Here is an 8618-nt window from a genome sequence, read left to right on the forward strand (position 1 = left end):
AAAACAGAAACAAGAAATCAACGTAGATAAAATGGTAACCCATACATTACAAGAGCTAACGGGCACCGTTGCTTCTTATCACCGTAGTGTCTTCTCTAGCAATCCGATTTCTGCATTTTTCGGGGCTAACGATGGCTTTTTAATGCACTTGTGCTTAATTCTGTGAATGTGAAAGACCTCTACAATCTCTGGGTACTTTTCTGAATAATGCGGTGAGAGTATCTTCGTGTAATGCGGTACGGGCAGACATGTACACGTTACCACAAAAAAGTAATGTGACACCTCTACTCGCTTCTCGCTCAAAAAGTAGCTTTCAAAAGGAACGCGTGAGTTACCCGAAAAGTAACAAGTTACGTTTCACCTTACTGTGATGAAGAAATGGACAACTGTTTTGTATTATGGTTCATTATTTGCTTTTTATTAGTCGTTTTACTTAAGCAGTAGCTGCATCCCGATGTTTTTTTTTGTTAATGTTTCCCCGCTTCCTCGAAAATACATCTCCAGTGACTCTGAAGAGTCGCTCTACCGAGGCACTCGAAGGAACAGCGGTGTTGTGTTCCAGAAACACCTGGTGAATATTCGGTAACTGCGCATTCATTGAGATCACCGGATCCCCATTCGGCACAAGAAGAATCCCATCCTCTGGCGTTCAAAAGGAAAACTAAAAAGGCCGTCCGTTAGATCAGGCTTCTCTGGGCGCATGGTTCCATCCTTGCTTCCATGAAACTTTGAGAATTCGTCTTTCACCATGCTTGTACTCTTGGAGCGTTGTGAGCTATCTGTGGTCCTGTCGGGCATGGTTCACAATGGAAATGACTTCCCGAACCAACAGAATGGAGAAAACGGCGCTCCTCCTTTCTAGGAAAACATCACCGCAAATGCCTATAGACACGTGCACAGGTTAGAATAAAAGAAGATCATTTAATAGGTGCTGTACACGTTACTCCTCAGTAGTAACGAGATGCCATTACTCGTTGGTCCGCCTTACAAGTAACCTAATACGTTACGACTTCCTTTTTTGAAAAGTAACTAAATATGTCATTAGTTGCCCGAAATAGTAACTAGCTAGAAGAAACTCGTTCCTTGTAACGCGTTACGTACATATCTGTACGGGATTGAAGCGATACTCCTGGCAGTGCGAAGCAAGAACGGAAGACCCTCCTTGGCTTCACAGCATCCATATGCTATCTGAGCCTGGTGCTGAGGCATGTTCCCGTCTGGCCCACGCACGATGCCCTAGAGTTGAGGATAATCTGATACACGACGCCTCACCGCATCGTATGAACGGTGACTCGTGTTTTGTGCCGCAGCCATTGTGCGCAGGTGCTGGTAGTGGCGATTTATTAAGAAAGGAGGGAAGACAAAAGAACTGTGGATATTTTTGAAGTCAACGGGAAGTTCTCATAGAACCCAATCCAGCGAAGGCGGGTGGGTTTCAAAGGATAGGAAGGGAGAGAGGTGTAAGAGAAGAGCGGCAGTAGATTGGGCCACAGTCTATGTCGCGTTCGTTTCGTCCACGACTCGACGGCTACAAACGTAGCGCTAGTCCTGTCACAACCAAGAAGTTCAGTGGTTGGTGGGAGACCTCCCGTCGGATGGCGTCCGGTCCCGTGGGAAACAGGAAGTCTTCCAGCTTCTTGCTTGGTGCACCGAGTCGCTGGAGTGTGGCGGCCGCGAGTTCCGCCCTCGCGGTGTCGTGCTGTAAGGAGCATCCATGGCAGCACCCTTACTCTCCACTGCAGCACGTACTCTGGACATTGTCAAGAGAGACGAACATTTTTAAGGGAGAAAACCTTTACCCCGTAGCTTGCAGCAACATTTTTCAAACCATGTGGCGTGCGGAGAACATAAGGCAGCGCAAACTTCTTTTTTATATCTCCAGCGATGGCTTTTTCTCTATCAATCAGTCGCGGTCTTTTCACTACTCTAAAACTCTCATCACAAGGCGCTCGAAGGACGGTGTTATAGGGTAACCCGCTGACCGCAGCCTGGCCACATGCTCATGGCCGCTCTCTTTGATCATGTGGTGGCATGACTTCATGTTAGACTAACGCATTACGGAGTACGCAACGCCTTTTTCTTTTACCCATTTTGAAAGGCTAGATAAAAATATTCAAACCAGCTTGGTAGCCCGCGGCTTGTACACTCGGCGAAACGCTTGTATATAACACTCGAGCGATGTACTCAGGATAGCGCGGGAGACACCAAGTGATAACGCCTGGTTTCAGACCGGTATAGCGTTACCATGCGCGACCCGCATCAGCGAAAGGCTGTTTTCCTTGTCGCTGTGCCTGTCTCTGTGGCTTCCGCACCTTCTTTGGCCTCGAGAAGCGCTGCCTGCGCTTCCGGGCCGGGAAACAAAAGTGGAGAATAGGTAGTGTAAGTACAGCGTTGGCTGCATTTAATTACGTGCAAAGCTTAACTTTCGCGGCGCTCTACGCAATCTAAGGAGATTTTTTTATGTATGCGTGAAAACGAACAACAATCGCCGAAAACGTATCGCTGCCGGTGTTATAGGGGGACTAGGTATCGGTCTGTGACCGCTTGCAGAGTGCTTCGAGTGGCGTTAGTCTGTCGGAAGTGATGGGAAAAGACGAGCGCAGAAACCGGATAGTGGTGCATGCGGTACACATGCAGCCTACTGGCTGCATGTGTACCGCATGTGCAGCCTCAATGAATAGCTTTGCTAATGCAGACGAAAAACTCGCACAGCACGCGCTAGGGCGGGTAATCTTCGGTATTGTTTTCCGGCCCGGCACCGCAGGCATGCAGCGCATATCACTGTCAATAAAGGTGCGGCGGCACAGACGACATCCACAGCGACAAGGGAAAAAGCCAATGCGCTTATGCGGGTCGCGCTTACTCGCATTCGACCGGTCTTAAACCAGGCGTTATCACTAGGTGTCTCCCTGGAAGTCCGCAGCATAACGTACGAGCGTTATAGACAAGCGCTTTGCCGAGTGTACAACCAACACAGATGTTCCTCCAACAACTTGGATCTGATGTCCAAAAGCTGTAATTCATCGCTGCTTGAAAGTTCCACCGTAAACCTCAACCAAAGACTATTATCACAAAAAACCTTCAGGATGTCGATGCTGCATCGTGTTAACCATTTGTCGTCTATAATGACAAGATGATTGTCACGACTTGCGCCGCATTCGTGAACGTGGGAGGATCCCTGCACCCTCCAGCCGAGTGACGACCCGCAACCTGCTGGTGGTGACCGTGACTGACCGCAAGCTGCTGTGCTCATGGGTGTTTATTTATTTATTTATTTCAGTATACTGACAATCCCGTTATGGGATTATTGCAGGAGTGGAGTCACATTGTAAAAACCAACAATATACAGACTAAAAATACATGTTGCAAGTACTTGGAATTTCAAACATGTATCACGGACGTAGTGCAAAATTCGGCGCAGTGAATATAAACACATATAAACATACAAACATCGTCGGGAATATAAACATTGGTTCAATTGCGGGGGAAAATGACAAGCATAATAAAAACAAATACAGAAAAAAATTGCACACACGCAGAGTTAAAACTTCCGACATCGTCAACTCAAGAAATCATGGCTACATAAAAGTCAGCAGAGATTGACTCGCTCGAATAACAAATTTGGCAACTGTCAGCTGTGTGAACACAGTGGGGTGCAGGGCATTCCAGGCTCGAATGGCTCGTGGAAAAAAGAGTGGCCAAAAACACTGTTCTTGAAGGGATACTCGTCAAGTGTGTGTCAATGCTTGTTTCGTGTTTGGCGGCTACAGTTAGCCTTAACATACCTACCCGGATTTATTATCAAAGAGTTGTGTATCATAAGATACGAAAATCTCAAACTATGAAGCTTGGCGCTGCTCGCCAGGGTGGCAGATCCGCTCATTTGAAAACAGCAGTACGTGAATCGTTACGCCTATACCGGTTATAGATCAAACGAACTTCCTTACGTTGTACCCTTTCAAGCGCGTCTACATGTTCATGAATACGAAGCAGGCCACATTCGCATATTCGAGGATTGGACGGATAAGCATGGTACACGCTGGAAGTTTTGTTTTGGGTGTCGAATGACGAAGGGTTCGCTTAAGAAAAAATAACTTGCTGAGAGTCTCCTTTGTAATATGTTCGACATGCGCAGTCTAATTTAGGTGGGACGATATCAAGATGCCCAGATATTTGCAGGCAGCGACGTTCCGAAGTGGTACATTTCCCAGCGAGTAAGACAGATTTGCCTGTGTTTTTTCTTCGTTATCGACATGGTGACAGTTTATCACCATTTTCCCCTCTCGACACCAAGTTTCGACCCTTTTTAGCGATTTATATAGTTTTAACTGATCCTGGTAGCTGTCTATTCTCGGGTAGAGGATACAATCGTCTGCGAACAATTTGATTTTTACTTCGCCTGCTTCACCGATGTCATTAATAAAAATAAGAAACAACGTGGGGCCTAAAACAGAACCCTGGGGGCACTCCTGATAATACTGGAACGGTTTCAGACTCATGTGCACCATATAGAACAAATTGGTAGCGGTCGGTCAAATAGCTTCCGATCCACTTCGTCATAGGTCCGTTGCCCATTATACTGGTGAGCTTTTGGATTCCTTTGGGATGGGGAACATGGTCAAAAGCTTTTGACAGATCTAGAAAGATTACGTCAACCTGCGATTAATCGTTAATGCCATTGGCAAGGCCATGCAAGGTCTCAACCAATTGTGTGACAGTAGATAGGCCGCGATAAAAACCGTGTTGATTGGAATGGAGAACCGCATTTTCTTCCACGTATAAGGTAAGAGACTTTAGAATAATATGCTCAAAAATTTTGCAGTAAGCACACGTAATAGAAATCGGTCTGCAATTAGATGGACAAAAAGAGTCACTACTTTTGTGTATGGGAAGAATTTTTGCAATTTTTCTTTCCGATGGAACCTGGGCGATTTGAAAAATATAAGAAAAAGATATTTACACACTGGTTCAGCGTAACGCTTTAAAAGTGCGTTGGGAATTTCGTCAGCTCCACGACCTTTTTTTCATCGATGTTCAATAAAAGTGAAAGCGAACCCAGCTGACACAGTTTAGGCAAGCTTAAAGTACTTCGGTTTTTATCCTAAAACAGAAGCGGCGTTTTTTTACCATTGTCAGCTGTGAAGACAGACTGGAAGTAGGTGTTAAATAAGTTAGCTTTTATTGTTCCTCCTCCACTGAAACGACAGTAGGGGGGTTGTTTTTTGAACCAAGATACTGCCAGAACTTCTGGTGCGACTCTCTTATAAACTTAAGGCAGAACAGCGGGACGACTCTGGGGCGACTTTCTTATAAACGTAAGGCAGAACAGCGTTGTGCTGCAGAAGTTTTCTTTGGCACTACGTATATATTTACATTCAATGATCGAGACAAGTAAGTTATTTTTTCTTGGAACCCATAGACTGAGCTTGATTTGTTAGATTTTCTTAGTAGTTTTATTTTCCGTTTAATATGAATAATGTCACGTTGATTCAAAGGTGTTTTTTGTTACTTTTGCAACCTGCAGAACAAAATAATCATACAATGAGCAATAACACCTTTAAATTCAGCCGAAATCTTGTCAATCACCAAAGACCTATCAGCACACATATCGAAGAAGTCGGGGCATTCATGCTCTAAATACGTCATAACTGCGCGTCATCGACCTTATTAAACTCCGGAACATACTTAACTGGCCCTTGCATACGAGCGGAGCATGGTACAGGCAGGCAGCCTGAAACCATTTTGTGATCAGATAACCCCCGCTCGCCAGGGTTTTTGTTTAGATTTCATTTGATGGGAAATGATTTAGTGATGGGAAATGTAATATAGTAAAGAACTAGATGGCCGTTGTTCACGGGTTGGCGTGGGAACAAGTTGTGTGACAATAAATGACAATAGGTAAACGCTTAGACGGTCATTCATAGCTGTTCCGGTACTGAGACATTCCCAGTGTACATCGGGCAGATTGAAGGCCCCAGCCATGATTAAAGCTCCACCGGTCACATGGTTGTGCTTGTAGTCATACAAAGTATAAATATATGCCATTTGCGCATGCGGGGGTCTGTATACCGCACCGATGGATACAGTGACACCATTTAGGGGGACCTTACACCAGACCGCTTTGACGTCCGGAACATCTGGCATGACTAAAGCTTATGCCTTGTCGTAGGACAATGGCAACGCCCCTACCTCTGTGCTCTCTATCTTTGCGAACAACTATGTAGTTCGGCTGAAAAATTTCGCTGTCCAATATTTCCTTATGCAACCAAGTTTCTGTGACAGTGACAGTATTTTCCAGTGACAAAAACAGTATTGCCCAGTCAAGCACACTGTTGCTTACCGAGCCTTTCGAGGCCTCCGAACTTAGTGGCCAACGAAAAATGTGGTCGGGGGTGGGCACCCCATACTTCTCGCACCCCTTACTCCCAAGTTGGTCCAAAGCAAACACAAAATTACGCCTGTTACCCCACTGAGTAACGGTCCGGCGGTCTCCACGGTCGCGCACTCCTTCTGGGCACAAGTGTCGATGTAGGTGTGCCGCCGTCGGGTGCTGCCTGTGCCATTCTCGAGCTGTTCGAAGGGACCGCAGGTGTCGGCCTTGTAGGTGGCACCAGACTTGCGAGTGGCACCACAGTGGCGCGAGTAGCACCAGCCCTTGGTGCTTCGCCGGCAGCGACCAGTGTAGTTTTTGGCTCTTCTGCCTGCTGGCTTCCTGAAGGAGCGGCTGAGGTTGACAGGCGAGGTCTCATATGGTCACCGTGCCGGTGACACGTGTTCCGGTCCGACCTGCGGACGAGCAGTGACGATGTACTGGCAGGAGAGACCACATGCCTGGCGGACCATGGTGGACCAGGCCCGAATTTTCTGACAAAGACCGGATCCCCAGACTCTGGAAAAGGCCCACGATGGCAACTTCAGTCAACAGTCAGCTTCTGCTTGCGCTGCTTCAGGAGTGCTGTGGACCAGTGGTCTTGATGCAACACATCCCACAGTGTCTTGACCATTCGGCCTAACAGGAGCTCGTTGGCGCACGGCACGTGGCGTCGTGGGGTGTGGTCCGAAACTGGAAGGGGACCCGGGCAACCTGTGTCCGGAAATCCCCAGGCTTCCTCTTCTTGAGTTTGTCCTTCACAGTTTGCACCACCCGCTCGGCAGCACAATTTGACGCAGGGTGGTATGGGTGGAACCAATACCCGGTGGATTCCGATCTTCGTCAGCCAGGTCAGCTGGCGAAAGCGGGACCGTCGTCGGACACAATGGCCTCCGGCAAGCCCTGGCCTGCGAAGACTTGCCGCAGCGCCCCAATGGTTGCTCCTGCCGACGGAGCGGTGACTGGCAGAGCCTTAACCAACTTCCAGAAGGCGTCCACCATCACCAGGAAGGCGTGGCCCTTGAAGCGACCCCCGAAATCCACGTGCAGGCGGGAGCAGGGTCTCCGGAAACGTGACGTGAAGCTCGCTGGTTCTTATGGCGGACTTGGCAGCTCTGCACCATGCGAGCAATGCCCTTGTCCAGGCTATTCCACCAAACGTTGGAGCGGGCCACCATCTTGGTGTTCTCCACGCCTGGATCACCCACGTGCAGCAACTGAGGACCCTGGACCACAGGCTCTGTAGCACCACCACCGTGGAACCCCACAGCAGTTAGCCCTGCTGCAGGCTCAGCTCGGCGTCCGTGTGGTTGTAAGTCCGCTCCGCCAACTCAAACCATCGGGCCACCGCCTTGACCAACTGTCACGGGACTGGGTCCAGGCTGGTCACTTGCGACACTGCCGATCTGGACAGGGCCTCCGGGTAAGCATGCTTCATCATGAACACTCCAGCATGAGCATTCTCAGGAATAGCAGCAGGCACCTCCGGCGGGGCAGTTGGCTCAGGGCATCAGCAGGTGCCAGGTCTCTTCCCGTGCGGTAGACCAGCTGGAAGCCTCAAGGCCCAGCAAACTATTCGAGGTGATGGCTGCACTGGAACGGCTTGGTCAGGCCCCAGCAGCTTGTGGTCCGTGACTGCCTAGAACTTTCAGCCCCACAGGTACTGTTGGAAGCACTCGACTCCGAACTTAGGCAGGCCTTCCTTGCTCAGCTGGCTGTGCCGCTGTTCTTCAGCATGAAACCGACGGGATGCAAACGACGCCGGGAATTCTCGGCCATTCTTGTACAGGGGGACCAGGATAGCTCCCACACCGTACGGCGATGCATCTACGGTCATGACGACAGGTTTGCCCACATGAAAGTGCACCAACACTGGAGGCTTTGTGATGTGCTCCTTTATGTGCCAGAAGGCCACATGCTGCTCCTTTTTCCAGGCCCACTGCTGTCCATCATCAAGCATGACAGGTTCGGCAGGAAACTCCTGTTGAAGTTTATCAGGGCGAGGTAGCCTCCTTGTTCTGGGGCTTGGGCGCCTTGCGCACAGCATAAACGTTGCGGGGTGCCGGGGCCAGGCCGGCCTGAGAGAAGACATGTCCCAGGTACTCGATAGGGGGGGCCAAGAAAATGCATTTCTCTAGTTTGAGCTTCAGCCCGGCGTCCTGCAACCGTTCCAGGACGTTGTGCAGGTTCTGCAGGTTGTCCTTATAATCTGTGCCGGTCAACAGAATGTCGTACAAGTACACCGCCA

This window comes from Haemaphysalis longicornis, unplaced genomic scaffold (genome assembly GCF_048455015.1).
Source record: "Haemaphysalis longicornis isolate Haplotype H1 unplaced genomic scaffold, Haemaphysalis longicornis Haplotype H1 scaffold_10, whole genome shotgun sequence".
In the NCBI taxonomy this organism is placed as follows: domain Eukaryota; kingdom Metazoa; phylum Arthropoda; class Arachnida; order Ixodida; family Ixodidae; genus Haemaphysalis; species Haemaphysalis longicornis.